The sequence below is a fragment of the Macrotis lagotis genome, chromosome 1 (genome assembly GCF_037893015.1).
Source record: "Macrotis lagotis isolate mMagLag1 chromosome 1, bilby.v1.9.chrom.fasta, whole genome shotgun sequence".
Lineage (NCBI taxonomy): Eukaryota > Metazoa > Chordata > Mammalia > Peramelemorphia > Peramelidae > Macrotis > Macrotis lagotis.
Window position 1 is genome coordinate 179,386,070 of NC_133658.1, and position 27,895 is coordinate 179,413,964.

At 36.5% G+C, this 27,895-nt stretch overlaps 1 protein-coding gene across 1 annotated transcript in view; it reads right to left on the reverse strand.

The window, feature by feature from the left end:
* Positions 1 to 22,839, reverse strand: part of BTBD3 (BTB domain containing 3) — a 46,493-nt gene extending 23,654 nt beyond the window's left edge. The window contains exon 1 of the mRNA XM_074209439.1: positions 22,774 to 22,839. The gene's annotated coding sequence lies outside the window, so the exon portion shown is untranslated. The remainder of the gene's footprint in view (positions 1 to 22,773) is intronic.
* Between the last annotated feature and the right edge of the window lie 5,056 nt (positions 22,840 to 27,895).

Consider the following 27,895-nt stretch of genomic DNA (forward strand, 5'->3'; position numbering starts at 1 on the left):
TGGAGAGTTACATCTGAACAAAGATATTCCATCAAATAATCAGAAATTTATACATGTACCAAATCTTTACATTTATAGAATTCTTTCTTATTTTCACATAAAATAGAGCCTGCATAACATCAGGCTAAGTAAAGCATTAAGCCTCATTGTGGAACCTACGTACCACTGATCACATATAAATCTATGTATATATGCTTGTCTCTGTGTGCTTCAAAGTTGCCAATCTTTGTCAAAGGAAAAAAAAACACAATCCTTTCCCTTCTATCTAATAGGATTGAACTAGGTTGCACTGGGGGCAACAAACTAGGACTTACATCCTATCAAAAATTCTGTAATGGTTAACTTCCATTCTACATTTACTTCATAAACATTCTCAGAGAGGTTTGGAACTTTATCTGATTAATGGACACTAGAATTTTTTGGTCACCCAAAGGCAGAAAGTTTTGCTTCATAGATGCTTCTGTTTTAAGGTAACAAATTCTGTCACCACAAGGCAGTATCCAATAATTTCATCATAAGTATACATTAAGAAAAATCAGGTAGTAATCATTTTCTTGTCTAGGAGAAATAGGGATTTCTCATTTCTACAATTTTTTCTCCACAGAAGATATGGGTAAATTGATAATATAGGATGCACAAATGAATGTTCTCAGTTGTACAGTTGAGTGCCTGGAAAGAAATAATACTTTTGTGAGCTTCAGATCATTCACCTATAAAAGGAGTATAGTGAATTAGATAACCTCCAAAGTTATTTTCAGTTTTAGATTTGTGATTCTATGATATCTCCTTCAAATCCCAATTTTAATGGAGTCTTAGTTCATGGAACCACTGAGAGTACCTATGTAAAAGGGACTATCATGGGAAAGGAATGAGTCTGCAAAATGCTTCACAAATGCCAGCTATTATTATCAAAATCTGAAATATAGATTCAAATTAACCTGAATTTTAAGATATCTCCTCCATGAAGCCATCAGCAATATTTATCCCCCAATCAAAATGATGCCCCATTTCCTCTAAACTCTCATTAGTATTTCATGTGTAGCACAGTTATGGATTTGTAATGCCATATAAAATCACTGGAGCAGATGAGATAACCAAGCAAAATGGTATAGAGGAGGAAGTGAAGAAGGTACAGGACAAAGCCCTGAGGGATATCTGATAGAGAGGGTTAAATCTTGAAGAGGATCCAGCAGAGAGACTTTGAGAAAAGAGAAACTAGAGTTATCCCAAGAACTTAGGAGAGAAGAAAATATCAGGAAGGAGACAAGAGTGATCAGTAGTATCAAAGGCTTCAGAGGTCAGGAAGAATAAGAATTGTGAAAAGTTAACTGGATTTCACAATTAAGAGTTAACACTGGGGAGAGCAGTTTTGGTGGAATAAAGTTGGAAGCCAGACTGTAAGGGGTTAAAGAAGAAAAAGAGCAAAAAGAAAATGGAGGCACTTATATTAAAAGGCTTTTCAAGAAGTTAAACTACAAAGGGCAGAAGATGTACAGGAAGATAACTTATGGAGGACAAAAGGATCAAGTGAAGGGTTTTTTGCTTTTGTTTTGCTTTGTTTTGAAGATAGGGAAGATGGGCAACTTTGTAGGCAGTAGAAAAGGAGCTGGTACGAGGAAGAGAATAAAAGTGAATGAGAGTAATGCTACATGGGGCAATCAATACATAGTCTAAGCTTACAGACATTAACAATCAAAAATCTAGTCACTAAATGGTGTTCATTTTGACCACAGCTACTCAAGTATTAAAGATTTAGACCTGTGTCAGCTGGAAATATTACCTGTTTTGGTGAAATCAGATATTTTGAAAGACATCTGAATTTGGCAAACTTGGTCCAGAGTTAAGTAAGAGTTTCAGTCCTTAAAAACTTTACATTTTAATGTGATTAGATAACAAATAGAAAAGTGGACTCCAGGGGAGACTTTTGGTCTGTGGAAGGGGTACAGATGAAAAGTGGAGTCACAGTACAGTTCAAAATAAGTGCAAAGGTTCTCTTCTAGACCAAGAGATTAAAAATCCCAACATCAAGTGGCAGGACCCACAGTGGGGGACAGTGTGTGTGTGTGCAAAGGCTATTTGTCTCCCAGTGGACTCCAAAGCTCAGCAATTGTTTCTTTGTTTCTGTATTTCCAATAGATGTATGACAACAAGTTGGACTTTAAGATATTCTACTACGAGAATGAATGTCTTCATTTATTTAATCTCTATCACAAATAATATTTGTAAATAATATTTACTTATTTACTCCCTAAAGGATTAGAAGCAAAATGACTGTAAAGACAAAAAGACAATAATTTGCCATTAAATTTGTTCATTAAAGGTAAAATCATGAAAGCATATTGTCACTGGTCTCAAGTAGCATCTCTTCCCAATCCCAAAACAAAGGACTCATTCTATATCATTTTTCTCTAAAAAGTGTTAGGGTTTTTTTTTTTTGCCAAAGAAGCCTCAATTATTGCCAATGCTTATTTTCTTTAATAACTGTCAAAGGACAGTTTATCATAATGCCTGAGTCAGGAGATGAGAGGAAGAAAAGAAAGAAAAACTTGAAAAATAAATATTTAAGTAACATCTTATTTTAGTTTTGTATATCATCTGGATTTGATGCAAAAATGTATATCAGTTTGTAAGTACCTCCACACATCTCCTTTTCTGGTGAGTTTCAGGTTTATAGAAATAATTTAAAAGATAATAGCATTAACCTGGTCTCCTACATGAGGGCTCTGTAGCATATAGTACACTGGCTAGTAAAATCTACAAGAGTAAGACCTATATTCAGATATAAATTTTGTTTGTCATTTTACATAACCAACTAGTCATGTTTGGTCTAGTTCCAATGATAATAGTTGCTTTGGCTCTTATACCATTGCACATAGTTACTGAACTTAAGGGTGAAAAGATTGTTCCACTGTTTATTGTAAAATGGGAAGAAACGATAACTATTAAGTCACCTATTTTAGAATGTTCATTTTGATTTTGATACTTTGAAATTCATTTTTTATTGTGAACAAATCTAATGAGTACTATCCACTACATTCTAGTCTAGCGCATGAGCAAAAGCTCAAATATAAAAAGTATTTTCTATACAAATATACCTGTGAGGATTTCATGACCTTTGACACAGACATATACAAGAGTCTAAAACATAGTTGTAACATGATTCAGGTGTCAAAAATGCTTGTGCTCACTCTATAACAAATGTATTACTGCTAAATCTTTAAATATTCTTTGAGCCCAAGACCCAAGGCAACTTACTGGTCTAGACTTCTTCAAGCATACACATACCATAAGGGGATACAAAATAAACATCCAAGTTTTAACTTTTGCTTTTATTTATTTTTAATGATATTTTATTTTTCCAAATACATGTTATGAAAGCTTTTCAACATTCATCAATATGCCTATGCATATTTTTAAGTTACAAAATTTCCTTCCACCCTCCCTTCCCATCCACCCCCCCCCACAGTGGCAAACAGGTCAATATTGTACATACACATTTGTGTTAAACATGTTTACAGATTAGTCATTTTTGGTATGAGGAATTAGGATTAAGGGAAAGAAATATATAAGAGATATTTTTTAAAAAGTGAATGTAATCTGGGACATTATTACACTGTTAGTGGAGCTGTGAACTCATCCAACCTTCCAACCTTTCTGGAGAGCAATTTGGAACTACGCCCAAAGGACAACAAAAATGAGTAAACCCTTTGATCCAGCAATACCACTACTGGGTCTATACCCTGAAGAGATGATGAAAAAGGGCAAAAACATCACTTGTACAAAAATATCCATAGTAGCCCTGTTTGTGGTGGCAAAGAATTGGAAATCAAGTCAATGTCATTAATTTGGGGAATGGCTTAGCAAACTGTGGTATATGTATGTCATGGAACACTATTGTTCTATTAGAAACCAAGAGGGATGGGAATTCAGGGAAGCCTGGAGGGATTTGCATGAACTGATGCTGAGTGAGATGAGCAGAACCAGAAAAACACTGTATATCCTAACAGCAACATGGGGGTGAAGTTCAACCTTGATGGACTTGCTTATTCTATCAGTGCAACAATCAGGGACAATTTTGGGCTGTCTGCAATGGAGAATACCATCTGTATCCAGATAAAGAGCCATGGAGTTTGAACAAATTTCAAGGACTATTCCCTTTAATTTAGAAAAAAAAACCCAGATCTCTTATTGTCTGATCTTGTTATCTCTTATAATTTTTGTTTCTTCCTTAAGGATGTGATTTCTCTCTCATTACACTCAATTTGGATTAATGTACAACATGGAAACAAAATAAAGACTGACAGATTGTTTTCCATGGGCGAGGGGGGGAGTAGGGAAGTAAGATTGGGAGAAAAATTGTAAAACTCAAAACTCAAATAAAATCTTTAAAAAAAGAGAGAAGTAAGCATACCCTTTGATCAAGCAATCCCATTACTGGGTCTGTATCCTGAAGAGAACATGAAAAAGGCTAAAAATTTAATATGCACAAAGATTCATAGCAGCTCCTTTTGTAGTGAAAAAGAATTGGAAAAATGAGGGGATGCCCATCAATTGGGGAATGATTGAACAAATTGTGGTATATGTATATGATGGAACACTGTGTTTCTTTAAGAAATCATGAGGGACAGAATTTCAGAAAAGCCTGGAAAGACTTGTGTGAATTGATGCTGAAAGAAATGAGCAGAACCAGAAAAATATCATACACACTAACAACAGGGTATGATGATCAACCATGATGGACTTGTTCATTTCAGCAGTATAATAATCAAAGCCAATTCTAAAAGACTTGTGATGGAAAATACCATCTACATCCAGTGAAGGAACTGTGGAGTTAAAATGAAGACCAAAGTTGTTTTTTTTTTTTTTTTTATCAATTTTTAAAAGTTGTCTTATTGGGGCAGCTAGGTGGTACAGTGGATAGAGCACTGGCCCTGAAGTCAGGAGTACCTGAGATCAAATCTGGCCTCAGACACTTAATTACCTAGCTGTGTAACTGTGGGCAAGTCACTTAACCCCATTGCCTTGCAAAAACTAAAGGAAAAAAGTTGTCTTATCTATTAGCTATTAGAAGTTGCCAGCATCTATTAAAAAAAAGTGAATGTAAGGATCAGCTAGGTGGCACAGAAGCATCTGAGTTCAAATCTCATCTCAGACACTTAATTGCCTAACCTTGTGACCTTGGGCAAGGCATTTAACCTCATTTCCTTAAATAAATATATTTTTTAAGTGAATGTAGTGCTCATCAGATTCTGAAGGATTTTTTTTTTTGTTTTGTTTTTCTTCCTGTGGATGGGGATAGCATTGTCCATAGTTGGTCTAATAGGGTTGTCCCAGCTCTCTGAACTGCTGAGAACAGCTGCAACCATTAGGGTTAATGATCTCACAATGTTGTTGTTAATGTGTACATTGTTCATTTGGTTCTGCTCTCTTTGCTCAACATCAGATCCTGTAAGTCATTCCATACTTCTCTAGAGTCTGACCATTTATGGTTTCTTACAGAACAATAATATTCCATAGTATTCATGTACCATAACTTGTTGAGCCATTCCCCAATTGATGGGCATCCCCTCAATCTCTAATACTTTTCCATTACAAAAAGAACTGTTCTGAATATTTTGGAACATGTAGAACTTTTCCTTTTTTTAATAATTTCTTCTGGTTATAGTCCTAGAATTAAAATTCTAGGTCAAAGGGTATGAACGGTTTTATTGCTCTTTGGGTATAGTTCCATATTGCTTTCCAAAAAGGTTGAATTTGTTCACAACTCCTCCAACAAAGCATCTATGTCCCAATCCTCCCAAAATCTCCTCAACATTGATCATTTTCCGTTTTTTGTCATCTTAGCCAGGTGTGAGGTGATACCTGCTTTAATATGCATTTCTCTAATCAATAAAGATTTGGAACACTTTTTATATGATCATATATAGCTTTAATTTCATTTGAAAACTACCTATTCATATACTTTGACCATTTATCAATTGGGTAATGACAAAAGTTAAAACTTGTGCACCTAAAAGTATTAAGTAGTTTAAACACAGGAGTATTATAGCACAATTTATGAATACCAGTAAAGAATCCCTGTAAATTCCAAATTTTATATTGATAGTTGACTTCTCCTCCACTGAGGAGAGGATAATGCCCTCTCAAGGGGCAACTGTTTTCCTTCCCACCCCAAGGATCAAGTGTCATGCCTTTATTTTTGTAATGTGACCATGTAATCTCAAGATAATTTGAAGAAATCCCCAAGCACTTTGGGTGGACCCAGTATGACAGGTTTTTGGAAGAAGATCAACAGGAGTCATTATAGGATGAGCATGTATGGGTGGGTTAAAATTTGCTTACATGGAAGGGTATATTCACACTGATGAAATCATAGATCCAATGGAATATTAGACTGTGTACAAGAAATATTACTGACAATAATTGACATTTACATAATTAAAGTTATTGCGATTCCCATTTTATGGATGAGAATACTGAGACATTTATCTGTGAAGTGATTTGTCTAAGATTGAAAATCAGGTCTTCTGTAAGACATAGGGACTACAGGGGCAGCTAGATGGCACAGTGGATAGAGCACTGGCCCTGGAGTTGGGAAGACCTGAGTTCAAATTCAACCTCCCTCAGACACTTAATAATTCCTAGCTGTGTGACCCTAGGCAAGTCACTTAACCCCACTACTTTAAATAAATAAAAAAAAGTTTAAATAAGACAGGGATTACAGAGAAAACCCTGCTCTGAAAAAGCTTATGTTTGACTGGGTGGACACATTGTCAGACCCTATCAGGAATTAGAAATTATGTTAACCTGTATGTACATAAAGCTTTTTTAAAGAAATAAACCCCTATTAGAAACATTGTAAATATGTAAATATGTAAAAATCCTTTTTCCTCTTAAGAAATTACATGAGGCTATGATAAATGTACATATGTAGACTGTACTAAAACTTTCTGTTGCAACAGCATATGAAATTTAACATAGGAAATACTCAGTGCCAAATAATTTATTTCTTGAATCCAAATGAAGTAGACCTGTAGTTTCTTATAATGGCACCAGTGTAGTTAAGGTTATGCCAACATTAATAGTACAATATGCTTTTATATAGCAATCTTCACAACAGACTTAGGAAATTTTATAATATAAAACTAATTAAAAGATGGGTAAAACATGCTTCTTTAATATGGACTTAAAATCAGAACAGATCTGGCTTTTTGAGTTTTAGTCAGAAACTGGTTTCCATAATAATTCTCTGTCGTAAGACTTTTTTGGGGGGTTTTGCAAGGTAATAGGGTTAAGTGACTTGCCCAAGGTCACACATCTAGGTAATTATTAAGTGTCTGAGGCTGGGATTTAAACTCAGGTCTGCTCCTTGTCATAGACTTTTAACTTTACTCTAAAATTCTGCCAGGGAATAAAATTTTTTAAGTCTTAAGTTTATAAATTTAGGAGTTGATTTTTTCCCCATTTGTATCAAATATATAAGGTATTATTTTAAGAACTGAGTGTGAAATGCCCTAAGATACCTTATGATTTATTTTTTCAGAGAATTTGATAATTTTCACCCAATATAGACCTTGTATTTTTAATTTTCTTCTGAGATGATCTAAAAGAAATAAAATTAGTTTTAGTTAGATACACTGAGTAAATGAAAAGAGGGTGACTGATAATTCAAACTTTTCTAGTTCTTAAATACCAACATCAACTTGCTTTGGCATCTACACATTTCATCATGTTAACTAGTATTTTAAAATTATGTGATGAAAAAAAACCTGAACATATAAGTGTGAATTCTGATATTAAAGTTCAATTATTTTAGGCATATTAAGTAATGTATCACAGTGGCTGTATTTCTCCTGGAGTTTGAGTTTAAATAAATGTCAAGGATTCTGAGCAGGGCATCTTGTTTTTGGCTCCTCCTCTTGATCCACAGATATCAACCATTTCTGCCATCATTTTATTTTTAGATTTTTGCAAGGCAAATGGAGTTTAGTGGCTTGCCCAAGGCCACACAGCTACCTAATTATTAAGTGTCTGAAGCCAGATTTGAACTCAGGTACTCCCGACTCCAGGGCCGGTGCTCTATCCACTGTGCCATCTAGCCACCCCTTCTACCATCATTCTAAAGCCAAAATAGCTAAGGTCCAGGGTCCCAGGGTCTGTGAAGTCTGTTGGCTCTGGGTCAGGTAAGAAAATCAAGACCAGGAAAAGAAATCTAAATAGTTAAGTTATAGTTATATCAAGCACCTTTATTCCACTGGCTTTCAAAAGGTATCACGATATATGAAATTTTACTTTCTATATAACTATTTGAAACTATAAATTATAAACTACCCTTTTTGACCATAAATTCAGTTCCTTTTGAATCTAGAATTAATGTTATGATCTTTCAGAGTTCAAACAAATTGAAATACATTTTGCTACCTGTTTTTTCAGCCCTAAGGAAGTAAAGAAGATGGTGAGGTGGAGAGGTAAAGAGGGAGGATTTCCAAGGCTAGGTAGTAAGTACAGAGGGCCAATGCATTCTTCTTTGTTGACAAATTAAACTTTCAGTGTGCCATGATTCCTCAGTAAACAGTGTTGTGATATAACAAAAATAAAGTTTGAAAATCCTTGCTAAAATCACAATATACCTTGTATGGAAAGGAGTTCTATTCTGACTTTTTCAGCTCACAAAAATCTCATCTGGAGCAAGAAAAAGCTTTTCTCCAAACTCAAAACTATTTGGGGGAGGGGGGGTTGGGGGTGAGGGGATAAGAGAAGTGACCCTTTTCACTTTTTGCCCTCAAAATGGTTATCTTCACACCACATGTGCTTGCTCAGGAGAAAATCCTCTAGAGCAGGGTTTTTAACATTAACTTTTTAAATAATATATTGGAATAACAATTTCAATATAATTGATATCTTTTGTAATCCTATGAATTTTATACATTTGAAACATTATCCTAAAAAAGAGGTTCATAAGCTTCACCAGAATGTCAAAGGGTCTTCCCTGACCCACAAAAGACACTATTCCCCAGAGAAGTCTCCTCTTGGAAGTTTTGAATCGACTTGTAGGTTGGACAAGTGAATGAATTTTAATGTGGTTTTGGTTGACTTCTAGTATAATCCTGAAGTCTTCTGTTCTTCCAGACCCTTTGCTTGGATGCGAAAAAGAGCAATGGACCAGATCAAAACACATTTGAAAATTCAGAATCATTCATTCATTTACAGCCTGGATCTTCAGTGGTCATTTGTAGAACCATCTGGTTGATCATCTAGGAAGCATTGACCAGTCATCTTTCTTACTTGGTTTGTTTCACTCAGTCAAACTTTATTAAGTGCCTTAAGACAACCTGGTAGTCTCATTCTCTCTGAACTTATTATTACTTTATTTGACTTCAGGGATCAAGTTAAAGTCAAGAAGAGGGTTTAAGAATCTGCAAAAAAATTGGTATTAAGAAAGCTAATACAAAAAAGATCTTTACTATGTCAAAGAGCATGCAGGCAAAGCAAAGCTTTAGATGTTATATGTTGTAGAGCAAGCAGGCAATGAAAAGCTTTATACATTATATAAAAATATAACAGACAGAGATTTGGCAAGAAAATCATCCAGTACAAGGGGAAAGAAATATGTCGGGGGGGGGGGGGGACACTTAAAATTGTGATTTTAGGTAGCAAAACTTTTTACCCCAAGGATGGGCTTAATTGAAAACAAGTAATTACTAACAGATGTGGGAGGGATATTCCTAATCAGGTCCACATATAATGAAGTTTTTTTGGGGGGAGGCATTCATAAGTTTTCTTATTGGGAACAAAACTGGGGGAGGTTCTAAGTTAGCTATCTATAGGGCTTAAAACTGCTGCAGTTTCTTTCAATTAAAAAGCCATGAGTATTATCTGCCTGACGTGGAGTAAGCACAAATTCAAAACAGTGGAAAATTACAAACTTTGTGTCACTGCCCATATGCTTTTTGGGCCCTGAGCCTAACTAACTCCCTATTCGAATCCTATTATAATAATATCAAAAAAAAATGGAAAGTTTACAGTTATCACAATCCTTACTGGTGCCAGACTTAGTGTATGCATATAATTGATTGCTTTTTTCTGCAGCTCAGAAATCCTGAACTCCAAAAATTCATCATCCTCAGTCTCTCCAAATAATAGGGATTACAGCTGTGTGCTACCACTCTTGACACTAACTTGGATTATTTAATAAACTCATTTGATTTCCTAGATCTAGAAATCCTAGATCCTAGAAAAATTTGTTCAAAATCTGATATTTAGTGTCTACTATATTTTTTAATAATTTTTAAACTAATTAAAAAACAAAACGGAAGGCCGATTGTGATTTTGTCTGGCCCAAATGTCTAAAACTTCTTCATTTTAAAATCATGTAAATGGTTATGGGTAAGGAAGTGGACTGATTGTACAGCACAGTCAGCAATGCCTCACTGATATCAATATAATGCTGAGGTCTAAATGTAGATGCCCAGCATTTGGAGTAGACTCTAGAGGATTTATAAGAGTGAGAAAAAAAAATACCCTCATGGTGACTGAGTTTTATCATATAGTGAAGTCAAGACAAGATACTGTTATAAATAACCATGTAATACAAGGTAAGATATAAATACATAACAAAAATAGCTTCCTTAAGTCCCAAGTAAAATTAGCACTCACTAGACTCATTCTCAGGAGACAAAGTTCATTCCCAATAAACAGGAAGACCTGTTTACTACCATCATAGCTTTCAAGCCATGGTCAGATCCTTAATTTGACCCATGACAATATAATTTACCATTCAAGATTAGACATTAAATGAATTCACATTGGCCATTATTCATATTAGTAAACCACAGATTTGATGCTAATGGAAATTTCAAAGAAAAATCAAACAGTGCTTGACTGTATTTTAAATTATCATGGCTACTGAAATTTTATTTCTCTATATATATAGAAATTGTAGTTATCTTGTCTACATGCATGCATGCATGCTTCAGTGACAAGACAATATCATTCTTATCATCAGCTACTTCAAAAAATGACATTAACTAAAACACATGAGAACCTTGAAAAACTTTAAAAATAAAATTGGTGAAGTTCAAAGACAAATCATAATCAATTCACACTGTCCTAAAGATAAAGTCTTTAGGAATTACACTTATCATCTTCCCATATATGCAGGTAAGCAGTCTGAATTTGAGTATCTTATTTAGCTTTTTACCTTTCTCTTGACTCACATGTTTGATGTCAAATTTTCTATTCTAATCCTTTCATTAAATATCCAATTTTTTTGGTCCTGAAAGATCATACACACTTTTGCTAGGGAGGTGATTTTTGGCTATAATACTACCACCTCCTTTGTAATCTTTGACTTCTGTAATATATTCTCTCTCCAGATTTGAATCCTTTTCCTATAACAATCCAAAAATATCTAAAATGTGCATACAATATTTGAGAATAGATACAATCAATGAATAGAGCACCTGCCCTGGAGTCAGAAGGACCAGCTGTGTGACCTTGGGCAAGTCACTTAATCCCACTGCCTTAAATAAAAAAGAGAGAATAGATCTACCAAAGTACAATTTAGATTTAGTTGCAAAATATTCACTAATATTAAGAACAACTTAAATACAAGGAGAAATATTCAATGCTGGGCCACGACAATATAATAAAAATGACAACACTACCAAAAGATGATTTGTAGTTTTAATTCTATACCATTCAGACTACTGAAAGCATACATTAAACAGCAAAATAAAATAAGAACAAAATTCATTTGGGTGAACAAAAGATCCATAACAAGGAAAATTGGAAAAAGGGGAGAATGTCTAAAGAGAACTAGCACTTCCATAACTTAAACTTTATTATAAAGAGGCACTCATCAAACTCATTTCGTACTGGTTTTAAAAAAAAAAAGAAAATGGATTAATGGAACAGGGTAGACAAGGAAGAAACAGAAATAACTAAACTAAAAAAACCTAGCCTGTGATATTACCTAGGAAACATCTCCCTATATTTAATATGAATTGCTACTAAGTAAAAAGAAGTCTAACAGAAATTCAGCTTAGACTATTATCTTAGACCATGATTCACAATGAATTTTAAATTGATGTATGTTCTGAAATATTAAGAATTATAGTCCCTGACCTGACCCCCAAAATAAAAGAATAGATCCTGTACTTTTTAAAGTTACAGGTAGAGGTTAAATTCTTAACCAAATAAGTAATAGAAGCATCTTTAAATGATAAAATAATTTTATTTACATGAAATGAAAAAGGTATTGCAAAAACACTCTCTCCTGATTTTCCTCTTCTTTTAACCACCAGCTCCTTCTCCAGCTCCTTCACTAGATGCTTCTCCAAATCAACACCTCTAACACTAGAACTCCTTCAGGTTTCTATCCTTCTCTTCTCTTTATTATTTTACTTGGTGATCTCAACTCCGATGGATTTAATTACTATCTATATTTTTGATTCTCAAATCCACCTATCCTGTCCCAGACTCCAACCTAATAGTATTAGTTTAAAAGATAATATACTAAGAAGCTGATTCTCATCATTATCCTTTCCTTTCTTAAAACAAACAAACAAAAAACCAAGTATTTTTTAAAGTATTTATGAACCAATCAGTCTGCCTTATAAGCACTGGAAATTGAGAAAAAGGTAAAAACTGTTCTTGCCTCAGGGAGTTCAAAATTTAATACCAGAAGACAACATGCAAACACTATGTTCACAAAAGATACAGAAAGGAGCCACAGGTAATGGGAGGAATGGGAAAGGCTATTTGTGGAAGGGAGGATTAGAACTGAGTTTTGAAGCTGGGGAAGTCAGGAGTTGGAAGTGAAGAGCAAGAATTAATGCCTGCGTAACAGGTAAAGTATATGCAAGAAAACCAAGGTCAGTATCCTATTCCATAGCTAAAAGTTTCAAAGGGCAATTTTATGATATAACAGGAAAAAATAGTTTTATGGAAATTGTTCTACAATCAATTGTGCTGAAGTGCATTACATAAATTGAGAGATAATCATACAGCCAATGAATATCAAACATATCATATATGAAAGATGATTAAAATTTCAAAGCTACCAGATCTCTAATTTTAAATTAAAACTAGCTGTGTTATAATCATTATTTATATGATAAAATCTAAAAGTCTTAAAAACTTCACCAAATATTTTAAAACTAAAATCCTAATCTACTTATTAACAATATTTTACAGGTTTGGCAAGGATATATGACTAATTTGTCTATGAAGGAGTTTTGTTTTTATGTTGAGTTTCTTTTTATGGAGGAGAAAATTTATAGTTGTTTTGGACTAAATGTTCCTTTTCCTTGTTATTTTAAACTAGCACCAACTTGTAATTATCCTAAATTTAAAAAAGGGGGACGGGGGTTTCAAAAGTCACATAAGGACAACTTAGTTTTGACTATTTAAATCTTTTTCACAGAATTCAAATTTGTACAATTCTTTCAACAAAGATTTTACAAGAGCATAATTTATACTTCTTTAGATCTAAAGTATTTTACTGTAGTAAAAATGCTAAATAATACAATTATTATGTTTAGTCTACTCAAAAAAAAAGATGAACTGAAAGTCTAAAGCAGATAGAGACAAACTTATCTAGGGGTCTGAAAGCCTACTGATAACATCATTACTATTCAATATAGTATTTGAAATGTTGGCTTTAGCAATAAGAGAAGAAAAAGTAACTGAAGGAATCAGATTTGGTAATGAGGAAGCAAAGATTTCACTTTGTAGATGATATGATGGTATACTTACAGAACCCGATAAAAATCATATATATAAAAAACTATTTGAAACAATTAACAAATTCAGCAAAATAGCAGGATGTAAAATAAACCCACATATAGCATCAGCATTTCTTTTTTGTAACATTGTACATAAGTATTTTTGATAAATATGCTTACAGATTAGTCATTTTTGGTATGAGGAATTAGGATTAAGAGAAAGAGATACATAAGAGATAATTTTTATAAAATGTTCACCAGATATTGAAATGTTTTTTGTTTTGTTTTGGTTTTCGTCCTCTGGATGGGGATAGCATATCCATAGCTGGTCTAATAGGGTTGTCCTTAGCTCTTTGAACTACTAAGAGGATCTCTGTTTCCATCACGGTTGATCACCTCACAATGTTCTTGTTAATGTGTACATTGTTCTCTTGGCTCTCCTCTCTTCCCTCAGCATCACATCTTGTAACTCATTCCATGCTTCTCTAGAGTCCAACCATTTATGGTTTCTTATAGAATGAAAATATTCCATAGTACTCATGTAGCATAACTTTTTAGTTATTCCCCAACTGATGGGCATCCCCTCAATTTCTACTCCTTTGCCACTACAAAAAAAGAGCTGCGATGAATATTTTGGAACATGAGAGACTTTTTCCCATTTTTTATGATTTCTTCTGGATATAGGCCTAGAATTGGAATTGCTGGGTCAAAGTGTATAAATGTTTTTAACTGCTCTTTGGGCATGGTCCATATATTGCGCTACAGAAAGGTTGGATCCATTCACAACTCCACCAGCAACGCATGAATGTCCCAATCTTCCCACAACCTATCCAATATTGATCATCTTCCCTTTTGCTCATCTTGGCTAATCTAATAGATGTGAGATGATACATTATGGTTGTTTTAATTTGTATTTCTCTAAGCAATAATGATTTGGTGCATTTTTGCATATGATCACATAAAGCTTTAATTTCATCATTTGAAAACTGTTCATATCCTTTGACCATTTTTCAATTGGAGAATGACTTGTAACCTTATAAATTTGATGCAATTCTCTATATTATTTCAGAAATGAGACCTTTTATTAGAACTCCTAGTTGTAAAGATTGTTTCCCAGCTTTCTGATTTCATTCTAATTCTGGCGGCATTGATTTTTATTACTGCAAAATCTTTTTTAATTTAATATAGTCAGAATCATTCATTTTGCATTTTATAATGAGATCTAATGTTGTTTGTTCATAAATTTATCCCCCTTCCATAGATCTGATGGAGTATTTCTTGGTCTATTAATTTATCTATGGTGTCATCCCTTATATATAAATCCTGTATCCATTTTTGCCTTATAGGGTGTGAGATGTGGGTCTAGGCCTAGTTTTTAACCATACAATTTTCCAGTATTCCCAACAATTTTTGTCAAATATTGAGTTCTTATCCCAAAAGCTGATGTCTTTGGGTTTGTCAAGTAGTAGTAGATTGCTGTAGTCATTTGTTGTGGTCTCTTTTGAACTTATCCCAATCCACTGATCCATTACTCTATTTCTAAACCAGTGCCAGGCAGTTTTGATGATTGCAGCTTTATAGTGTAGTTTTAGGTCACTTTCCTTTACATTTTTTCCATCAGTTCCCTTGCTATCTTGACCCTTTGTTGCTCCATATGAATTTTGATATTTGTTTCTAGTTTGGTAAAATAGTTATTTAGTAGTTTGATTGGTATGGCACTAAATAATTGGGTAGAATTGTCATTTTTATTATAATAGCTAGACCTAACCATGAACAATTGACACTTGTTCAACTATTTAAATCTGACTTTGAGTGGGAAATGCTATATAATTATGTTCATACAGTTTCTGGGTTTGTCTTAGGAGATAGATTCCCAAGTATTTAATGTTGTCTACAGTTACTTTAAATGGAATTTCTCTTTCTATTTCTTGCTCTTGGTCTGTGTTATCCATATATAGAAATGCTGATAATTAATATGGGTTTATTTTATATCCTGCTACTTTGAAGAATTTGTTAATTGTTGCAAGGAGTTTTTTAGATGTTTTCTCAGGTTCTCTAAGTATAACATATCATCTGCAATGAAAGCTTTGGTTTCTCATTGCCAAAACTGATTTCTTCAATTTCTTTTTTCTTTTCTAATTTCTACAGCTAGCATTTCTAATACTAAATCAAATAGTAATGGTGATAATGGGCAACCTTGTTTCACACCTGATTTTATTGGAAATGCTCTGAGTTTACTCCCATTACGTATAACACTTGTTGATGGTTTTAGATAAATACTATTTATTATTTTAAGGAAAACTCCATTTATTCCTATACTTTCTAATGTTTTCAATAGGAATGGATGTTGTATTTTATCAAAGGCTTTTCCAGCATCTATTGAGATAATCATAAAATTTCTGTTAGTTTTGCTACTGACATGTTCAATTATGTTGAGTGTTTTCCAAATATTGAACCATCCCTGCCTATCTAGTATAAAACCAACCTGATCATGGTGTATTAGCCTAGTAATAACTTATTGTAGTCTCATTACTAAAATTTTATTTAACATTTTTGCATCAATATTCCTTAGGAAGATTGATCTATAATTTTCTTTGTTTTGGTTCTTCCTAGTTTAGGTATCAGCACCATCTTGGTATCATATTGTCAGCATTTCTATATACGAACAACAAAACCCAAGAGTAGGAGATAGAAAGAAATATTTCATTTAAAGTAACTATAGATAACATTAAATACTTGAGAATCTACCTCCCAAGGCAAACCCAGAAACTGTTTGAACAAAATTACAAAGCACTTCTCACCCAAAAATGTCAATGACTCATGGGTAAGTCAAGCTAATATAATAAAAATGACAATTCTACCCAAATTAAATTATTCAGTGCCATACCAATCAAACTAATCAAATAATTATTTACCGAGCTAAAAAATAGTAATAAAATTCATCTGGAGCAACAAAAGGTCAAGAATATCAAGGAAACTGATGAAAAAAATGTAAAGGAAGGTAGCCTAACTCTACCAGATCTACAATTATATTATAAAGTGGCAGTATCAAAACCACCTGATATGGATTAAGAAATAGAGTAATGGATCAGTAGATTAGGATACGTTCAAAAGAAACAGCAGTAAATGAATTAAGTTCAAACTACAGAAAAATCAAAATTTGTAAGGGGCCATTTCATTTGTGTAGGACCTCCAACTGTATATAACAAAATAGGTCATCAACTGTTCTTCAATATACAGCTTTCTCTGTGTTAGGAAGCTTTTCTCTACCTCAAATCTTAATCTACCTCCAGACACCCTAGGATGAAGCAGAACAAGTCTAATTCTTTTTCATGCTAACACTTCAAATATGTAGACAGCTACTATGTTACCTGTTAAGTCTTCTCTCCTTCAAGCTAGTTCCTTCAATTGAACCTCATATACAATGGTCTAAAAATCCTTTAATATCCTGGTTGCCTTTCTCTTTCAACCTTTGCCTTTCTCTTTCAACCTTATCAATATTCTTCTTAAAATTATGGTGCAGAGACGGGAACAGGATATTCTGATGGCACTCAGTACTGACACAATATTCCTGAACACCAACAATTAAGCTAATTGAACAAAAAATAAGTTAGAAAGGAAGAGTGCTATGCAACATAAAAAGCACTTAAATGGTTGGTGACTTAAAATGAGAGCCCACAGCAGAGCACAGTGAGATTCCCTAGTGCAGAACAGGGATGGCTTCTCATAATACAACCTAAAATCAAATTAGATCTTTTGGTTATCATGTCACACTGACTGATTCATTTGGTCCTGGCATATCACAAGAATCTTTAGATCTTTTATACATAAATTATCATCTACCTAATCCTGCTCCATCTTATAAATTTTGTTTTGAATCCAAATGTAACTCTTGAAATAAAGATAAGTATAATCTTCTTAGATTCAGTCAAAAGTTCTAAACTGTCCAAATATTTCTAGATTCTGTCTGTCCTTCAATCTATTAGCTAACTATTCTAACCTTGTCCTCTGCAAAATTTGTAAGCATGTTCATCTGTGTCTTTATCCCAATCACTGATAAACAATAGTAAACACTCACAATACTAAGGAAAGATCTGTGGAGTCCTCGACTAAAGGCTTTTCCTTACGTGTTCCCTACCATTCAAGAAGCTTCAGTGGTTCCCTACTGGTGGCCCCATGGATAGAATGTTGGGTCTGGTGTGAGAAATGTCAAAAGTAGCCTCCTACATTTCTTAGTTGGATGATCCTGGGAAAGTCACTTAGCCTCTATATGTCTCAGTCCCTTCATCTGTATGTAGAATGGGGATAATCATGGGAAACAAGACCAATTCTCCTTCAGATGTTTCTTCTTTTTTTAAGGGTTTTTTTTTGTAAGGCAAATGGGGTTAAGTGGCTTGCCCAAGGCCACACAGCTAAGTAATTATTAAGTGTCTGAGGCTGGATTTGAACTCAGGTACTCCTGACTCCAGGGCCAGTGCTCTATCCACTGCACCACCTAGCCGCCCTCCTTCAGATGTTTCATAAGGCTCAGGGGAGGACCCGTTCTCTTCCCTTTCCCATGCTTCCAGGACAACATTTAAACCTAATTCATTTTCAAAGAAGATCATGACATCAAGGAAGTGATTTCATAACTAGCACGTGAACTGGATTTGAGTGAGAAGGGGCTGTGCTAAGTCACCAGTCTTACTTTCTTCTCCAGAACCATCTGGGTCCAGTGGTCAGATATGGATCAGGATGGCCCTGGGTGCCAGGCAATCAGGGTTAAATGACTTGCCTGAGAGTCTGAGGTTGATTTTGAAATCCCATTCTCCTGACTCCAAGGTCAGTGCTCGCTCTATCCAGTGCACCACCTAGCTGTCCCTCCAGCTTTTCCCTCTTGGCATACTGTGCTAAAGTAGATCATTCAATAAATCCAGCACTTGAACTTCACAACTCCTGTGCTTCTTTGCCCAGGTTCTCTCAAATGTGTATCATATCCCAGTGGGGAGAGACCTGTGGCAGGGAGATCATACAGTAGGCTATTATTACTGCACCCTGTACCAGGGTGGTGACAGTATCAATGAAGGAAATGTAGGAAAGATGCAACAAAGGTAAATTCCACAAGTACTGCCAAATGACTGGATATGGAGACTGAGAGTAAGGAATTGTGAATGACATTTGAACTGTATACAGTAGCACTAAAGTTAAAAAGGGAGAGTTTAGGAAGAAAGATAATGAGTTCAATTGTGGACATTGTTCTAAAGTTCAATAGGCAGGCAGGTCAACAGAGAAGTTAAAAGCAGCTAAATAAATAGATTTGAGATTCTATCAGCAAAGAGATAATACAATCTATAAGAGTTTATAAGATCACCAAGTGAAATGATATAGAAGAAGAAGACAAGATGACAAAGGACAGAATACTGAGGGATGGATACCCACAGTTAGTATAACCCAGGAGTGAGCTGGAAACTAAAAAAGTAACAGGCAGAAGAACCAGGAGATAGTAGTGCCATGAAAACCTAGAAGAGAATAACTATACCACAAATTGCAGAAGGGTTAGGAAACATTGAGGATTGAAAAAAAAAGGCCATTAAATTTAGCAATTAAGAGACTGATAGTAACTTTACAATTCATTTCAGATGACACAGTCAGAAGTTAGAGTTTAAAAACTTAGAGGAGAGGAAGTTGAAGGTACCTATTGCAAATGACCTCCTCAAAGATTTTAGCCACAAAAAAAAACAGGAGAGTTAAGGGATGTTAGCTAATGGGATTGAATGGATCAAGGGAGGATGGGAAAGACAAGGGCATATTCAAAGGCTGTAGGGAAACAGCCAGTAGACAAAGAGAGGTCAAAAATTAAGTGAAAGGGGGGCAGCTAGATAGTGCAATGGATAGAGCACAGGCCCTGGAGTCAGGAGGACCCAAGTTCAAATCCAGTTTTAGGTACTTTATACTTATTAGCTATGTGACTTTGGGCAAGTCACTTAAACCCACTGCTTTGCAAAAATCCATCCCCCCAAAAACTTAAGTGAAACAGCGGGGATGATAAGAGGGGGCAGTCTGTTGATCTTTTATGAATATAGAGGAGTTTGCCTTAGCAAAGAAAAAGATCTCATTATGTGAGATAAGGGTGAATGTAGACACAGGGACAAAGAATTTGGGAAATGTGAATTAAAGAATAGGAGAGAAGAGGATCACAATTTTTTTCAGTGAAATATGAGGCAATGCTGTCTTGCCAGAATTGCATTCCTTGGCAGAGGTTTCAAGAACCTCCTAGCATCTTCTCCACACCACAACGTGAAATGAATAAGACTTCAGTGAAGAACAGTTCAGTTTTACTTCAATACATCAAAAAAGACATGATCTTATCAATATGAGTTTTTTCCCCAATGGCATAACAATCCATAAATGACCTGTAAAGATTTTTACTTGAGAATCTAAGATTTACAACAATTTTTTTCCTTTGAGAAAATAAGTTCTCAGCTATAATGGACAAATCACTGAACTAAACTGAAGTGAGACACTTGAGTTCCAGTAGTATCTAGCTATGTGACTCTTGTTATGTATATCACATCCCTGGACCTCATCTGGTAAATGAAGGATTCTTAGTAAATTAAGTGCCTTCTTACCTCTAAAATTCTATTTTTTTATGAATTACAAAAAACAAAATATTTTATTTATTGTAAGGATATGAGCTCTTAATTTTTCAAATAAGAATTTTTTCATAAGTTTGAGAAAATTCTTAATTTCAATCATTATATACAATTTTTTTTCTAAAACATTTGACAAACTTTCCTGTTTTCACAAACAGTTAATATGGAACATGATTTAAACTTTTTTCTTGATTGGTCAGGATCATGATTATAGACATCAATATTGTAATATGATGGAATACAGTATTTATTGTTTTGCAAAATTTCTGAAGCGCCTTTCCACTAAATGGAACAGACTGGTAAGCTTCTGAGTGGTTTCATTTTTCTGTCAGGAAAACTTTGATTTCTACCTGTTATGACTATGCCTTCCTACAGCAGGGGCCATTTCTAATTTGTTACTTGATACTTTCTAACTCTATAATACTATAAACCAGAAACCTAAACCTGTCAGAACTATATTGGAAGGAAAAGTTTGAGAAAAGGGAAAAAAAGTAAGTTCTAAATGAAAAAGGAAACTCTCCTATATATGGTCTTTGTAAAGTTTCAGGTTTTCTGAGGTTTCCATTTGTTTCTTTTTAAGGGACTTATGGGGAGTGGAGAAGGTTCTTCCTTCTGAATTCCCAAACTTCTAAAAAGCTAGAGGCTGACCTACCCTTAATTCTAACTGGCTGCACCCACTACTATCTTCAAACTACTTACAATATTATTCTTTAGGAATCACCTCTCTGCCCAACATATGAGATTATCAGGTATTCAATCATGTGTGTGACTCTTTGTGCCCCAATTTGGGTTTTCCTGGCAAAGATATTGGAGTGGTTTGCCATTTCCTTTCTCATTTTAAAGATGAGGAAACAGGGTTAAGTGACTTGCCCAGGGTCAGATGGCTAATATCTGAAGACAGATTTGAACTCCCACAGATGAGTCTTTCTGACTCCAGGACCAGAACACTATCCATTGTGTCAACCTAGCTACCTGTTCAGAATGTTATGGATACTTTTAATAAAAACTCTGAAGATCTGTGAGAGTTCTTCTAACTTGCCAACATTTATACTCAAACATTAGCCTTGTATGTTATTCTCCCTCCTGGAGAATAATGTCAGTCACACTCATTCATTGGCAAGGATTCATTCACGACAACAGAACAGTCAAGAAGCAACTATTAAACCCCAAGTCTGTGCCAAGTACTGTGCTAATCACTGGGGATGTAAAGGCAAAAACCGGTACCTGTTCTCAAGGAGTTTGCAGTCTAACACAAGAAGCAGGCGTTTACAATCAATATATATTCAAAGACAGACAGTTGAATATACCTATGTGTCCATGCCTATAAATACATAGGCATATATGCAAATAAACAGGCAGAGACAGAATGTGTGTCCACATGCATGCACACATGTACACCCATACAAATAGGTATGTGTAAGCTCGCGTATATGTGCAGATGTGTCTATATAAACATGAATGCATGTATATACACACATGTATATGCTGTTCAGTTGTTTCTGACTCTTCATGACCACATTTGGGGATATCTTGACAAAGACACTGGAGGGGTTTGCCATTTCCTTCTCAAGTTCATAGGTGAGGAAAGTCAAGTGAGTTAGGGCTGAACTTGAACTCATCCTATCACTACACCATCTATGGGTTCCTTCCTGCACCATATGCCTATGCTCGTGGATGAACACGCGTGCACACACACAAACAATTGCATACATGCACATACAAACAAACATGTGTTATTGACAGTTGCATTCAGTTCTCTGCGTCCCTCAGACCCTGGCATCCCAATAACACCTGTGGGTTTTTTTTTTTGACAAAGACACTGGTTTGCTATTTTCTTCTCCGGAGGATTATGCGACTTGTCCAGGGTCACAAAGTTATTCAATGTCCGAGGGCAAATGTGAACTCAGAGTTTTCGGAAGGGCAGCAGCTGTATGACCCTGGGAAAGTCACTTAACCTGGCCTCGGTGTCCTCATCTGTAAAATGAGCCGGAGGAGGGGCTGTGGGCCAAGCCACCCCCGAGGGGGTCCCGCACTGCCCACGACGGCCAGCTCACGCACAGAGCCGTGCTCACAGCCACGTCCGCGGCAGGCTGTGCCACGGGCTAGGCGCGGCGTGCAAGCACAGGCTCACTCACACCGGCCGCGGGGCCCGGGCGCCCTTCCATCGGGGCAGGCTCGCCAAGGCTCCCCGCGGGGCGGCGGGGCCGGTGCCCGCGGGCACTCCGGGTGCGCCGGAGCCCGCTCGCGCCAAAGTTCCTCCTGGCGCTCCGGGGCCGCGCCCCTGGGGGCCCGCCTGCCCTCCGCGGCGCCGCCCCGGCCCGCGCCCCCCGCCCTCCCGGGGCCCGGGAGCACGCGCGCCGCCGCCCCCCGCCCCCCGCGGCCGCCCACGCTAGTGCCCACTGGGCGTCACTCACCGCGCGTCGCGTCCGTGGGCCGCTGCGAGCCGGCGCGGGGCAGTCGGGGAGAAAGCGGCCGGCGGGGCTCCGCGGGCACGCGCACGCAGGCCACGCTCCGGCGAGGGCGCCAGGCGAGGCGCGCGGCCGAGGCTTCAGGGGACAGCAGGCGCGGAGCGTGCGCAGTCCGGGCCGGGCCGCCCCCGCGCGGGCCTTTGTTGGGCCTCCGGGCCCGGGGCTGAGCCGGGGCCGCGGTGCGCGCCGCCGCCCGAGCCCGGCCCGCGGGGCGGGGGGCGGGGCGGGGCGGGGCGGCCCGCGGCAGGGGGCCGCAGGCACAGGCCCGGCCCCGAGGGCTGTTCTCGAGTGGGCGGTTGAGCCCGCTGGACGACCCGCTGGCACCCCGCTTGGCATCCCCGATGCCCACGACGCCCCGGCTTGCGGCAGGGCCAGAGAAGCTGAGTGCCCTTCAGGAAGCGCGTGCCGCGGGGAGGCCCGAAGCCAGGCTGGGCCGCAGCTGGGCCCCGCCACGGTCACGTCCAAAGGGCCCCGAAGGACGGCACACCAGCCTCGGGTCACCCTGAAGGATGAGTGCTAGGTGCACCGACTTGTGACGACTGCAGACTGGAAGGGTGCCACAGGCCCCGAGCCGCGTCTTCACTATGTTGAGTTTGCCCAAATTGGTCTGCATTCAAAAGATGGGGGATGAGGAGAGAGAGACAATCTAATGCAAACATATATAAAAAGGCAGAGAGATTAACGTGAAAAATAAATTTAAAAAGAATACAAAGCCCCATTGAGTACTGAAACCATGATAGAGGCAGACATATAATAAACACCAAATGAACTAGCATTTATTTTACAAAAAAAAAAGACAAAATACTATTTTTTTCTCAAACAAGACCAGTGATTTCATCAGCATAGGGACATTCCCTCCTATTCTAAAGCAGAATGGGTTGCCTCAGAAGGTAGTAATCTCCCCCTTAGTAGGTTCTTCAAGGAAAAGTTGGTATTTGAATATGGGTTAGTCTAGATAATCTTGAGCCAACCCTGAAATTCTGAAAAGTAACAAATATTTGTATCTGAATTCTCCTCATGAAAAGTTTTCAGTTTCTTTCAGAAACATATTCCTGAATCAGCAACTGATGACTTCTTAGATACTCTATATAACTATTAAAAGGGCTGCCATGCAAAACAAATCCCTGCCTGTTTTGCTACCCTAAAGGATAAGGATGGTCACTCCATAATGGATAGATTTCATTATACCTTTATCAGTATAGATTTCTCATAAAGATTAAGATGAATGTTAATGATGATGCTCTAGTTGTAACATGTATTTTAAATTAATGTGCTCTCTCTGTTTTTGTTTTGTTTTTTAATTCACAGAGATACTGAGCAACAGTCTAAAATTTGCCCTGGTGAGCAATCTTCCTGATAAAGGATCTATTGCCATGTTGTTTCTTTTCTTCCAAAGCATTTAGGGCTAGGCTAAAAGGGCATAAAAAGAGAAAAGACAATTCATGGGGCACAAATTAGCAGACATCTAGGAAACTTCTCCTAAATTCTACTTAAATTCCTTCTCTTATATCTAGATGATTGTGTCAAAGAAATGACCCCAGATTCTTGAAGGCTATGTCAGGAAAATGCAAAAACTGGAAGATCTAGCTTAGCTAGATATGATTTGAGTAAGGGGCCAGGGACAGAACAGGAATCTTTCACTTGAAGATCAATCTAGGTACATCCAAAAAGGTATCATCAAGCTAGCTATAGAATAGGAAACTATCAACCAAATCATCAAAATTAACTCAAGTTCATTTTAGTTTCTAAATATCTGCCAGGCAGCAAAGATACAAAGCAAAAAGTACAAAGCAAAAAAATAGTCTATGCCTACAAAGAGCTAACTACATTCTATCTAGGTACACGATAAACATTTGTATAGGTGAATGCAAGATAAATAGTAAGCAAGCACAAAGGATTTTTATTTTATTTTTGCTGGGGAGAAGTGATAGTGGTTCAGGAAAGGTTTTATATTTAGGAGCTAGTTTTGGAGAAAACTAGGAATTCTAAGAAGTGTTGGTGAAGAGGGAGTGAATTTTGCTTATAGGGGACAGTCTCTGTAAAGGCACAGGGAAGGCAGAGAAGAATGACAATTGACAGCAATGGAGGGAGTACCCCTATCATCTAAATCACAGATCATTAGATTGTTAAATATCAGTTATCAAAAGTCATAGTGACCCTACTAAGTAGAAATGGTGTGGTTCTTTTCAAAATTTTCCTAAATCTATATTATGGCTTTTTGATTACTGTTGGTGTGAGGCTAAATGAATCTGATATTGAACATTTCTTTAGATGACTGTATTATCTTTAAAAAATCCTAAATACTATTTTCCACTTCTACTATAAAAATTATATAATCATAGATTTAAAGTAGGGAGAAACATTACAGGCCATCTAATTCAACTCCCTCATTTTATAGACTAGAAAAATGAAGCCCATAAAAGATATCTGCCCAAGGTCACACAAGTAAGTCAGTGGCAAAGCTGGCAGTAGAACTAGAGTCAGCTGACTTCAAACAGTGCTTTTTCCTGATGTATCATATACTACTTCAAAAAAAAAAAAAGACTAGGATAAACCTAGTCTTCATTTTGGAAGACAATTTCAACCATAGAATTCACATCTTAAAGCTATCTGCCACCCCTGTAGTCCTTCCCTTTGATTGGATGGGTCCTCCAGAATTTCCATTTGAGGAGGTTGCTCAGACCAGACATCAATTCATTTTTCATCAAGTTATACTCCAGACTCCTCCATTATACTCCTGGATACCTTCTCCCCAATACCTCCTTCATTTTCTGTGTTTTCTTCCCTCCTTAGGCTACAAGCAATTTGAAGGCAAGGATTATCTTTTTCATTGTTATTTCTGTTTTCTGCACTTGACTCAGTCCCTGTTACATATTAAGTATTAATAAATGCTTGTTGACTGCAGGAATATTGTTAGTTCTAAGAATTAGGAGTTATCAGTTTAAGTATGCAAAAAAAATGAATGCAGGTCATTGACTCCATGATCTTTGAAGTTTGAGTGCACCTTTATTTTTATTTTGACTTTTTTTTTATTTTGCAAGACAAGTGGGGTTAAGTGGCTTGCCCAAAGCCACACAGCTAGGTAATTATTAAGTGTCTGAGACTGGATTTGAACCCAGGTACTCCTGACTCCAGGGCCGGTGCTTTTTCCACTGCGCCACCTAGCCACCCCTGAGTGTACCTTTAAAGAAAAATAAAGAGCCTTATTAGGACAGAGCATACTGCAAATACTCTGAAAATAGTGCTTCCATCAGTCAAACACCATTATAATTGATAATTGAAAAAGCAAAACACCCAGTGAACAATCTTAAAGTCTTTCCAGCCTGATGGTACCTCCTAAAATGTGTTCTCTACTAGCAATGCCTTTAGGAATAGAAGATTATTTCCATACCAAGGAGAGCCTCAGTAGAAATTAGGGACTGTACTTCAAAAAAATAAACATTTGAACCAAATGTGAGCTGCATAATAAACTAAATTTTCATGTAAAATCAGTAGCAATAACAGCACAACAAAACTCAACATTTTGCTGATCCCTGCTGTTATAGATACTTCATTTCCTGAAAGATGAATTTTTCTTGGGAAAAAACAAATCCATCTTCTCCACTAGGTGTAAACACATTCTTCATCAGATGTGCTTTTTTAATCATATAAATATTCAAATTTTCCTTTCTATATTCTGAATTCTACTTCAGTGAGGCAGTTAAGGCTCTTTGTTTTCCTTTGGAGATGTATTCAAACTTCAAATAATGTGGAGTCAGTGACCTGCATCCTTTCTTGAAACTAATAACTCTTTAAAACATGCTAGAAATTTAATATATTCTTAAAAGCAGCCATCAAGGTAAAATGCATTTTGTTTTATCAACAAGTCATATGACTAAGCTATGTTTTAAGAACATAAAATAGATATAATTCTTGCTCTGAGATTACTTATTTGGCATCCTTGGAACCTCAGAATTCTATAGTCAATCCATTTCTTTCTTTTACACAGGCATACTGAATTGTTTGCTTTTAGATTATAACCCTTAAAGAAAAAATTGCCAATCAAAGAGTTCTGAATTGCCAGACAGTATTTAGTGCCAACATGAGAAGATGATAAAAAAATAGACTTAAGAAAACAACACCTGCATATATTATGGTGTTTGCCCTTTTAAAGGGTTACTTCTATTTAAATCTCCACAAGGAAGGGAAAGTCAAATGGAGAAGGCAAAGAAATGAACTTGAAAGACAGAGTCCCTGGAATGCTTGCCTACCAGAGTTTACCTTATAGTCCTTGGGGAACAAGGACAAAGGGTGTCATGGAAACACATCTAACTCCTGCTGGCTTAACTGTTGGCCCCACCCAACTCGGTGATGCAAAGGGTCCTTTAGAGGGGAGTTTCCCATCCCTTTCTTGCCCTGCTCACTCTGTTCCTCTCAGAAGTCATTCACATACAATAGAGGGAAACAAGTAAACAGAAAGATATACTTATCATTCTGGCAAGGGAAATACAAAAATTACAAGCTGCAACAAATCACCCACCAGGCTATTTTTATTCCCTCTAAACTCTAAAAGATCTCTCATAACTGATATCTATGAGATATTGCCCAGGACCTGACAAGTGGGTAATTAATAAATATTGATTAATGGATGCAATACTGGAAGCCTGGTCAGAATTTGGGGGATTGTTAAAAGAAAAAAAAATAACCAGAGAGCTTACTTCTTTATAATAATCACCAACAAAGCTGCAAAACAGATTACAGGAAATAAGACCAGGATATTCACAGTTAGTCCAACTCCTTTTAAAAATAAATAACTCCTTTATATAGCCCTTTAAGATTTACCTAGTGCTTTTCTTACAACACTTTTATAAGGTAGGCAGCAAATAAGAATGAGTGAAAAAGTATCATTTCCTACATGTGCAAATATCTTCCTAAGCACTGTGAATATAAAACAAAACCAGAGAGGCAACATATATAGATGAGTGTTTAGGGAGGGATAGATAATTTGTTCTGGAAAATCACAAGACAATGAGTGGAGTCATAGAGAGGAATACATTGAAATACTTTTCTCAGTAGCAAAGGCAACAAT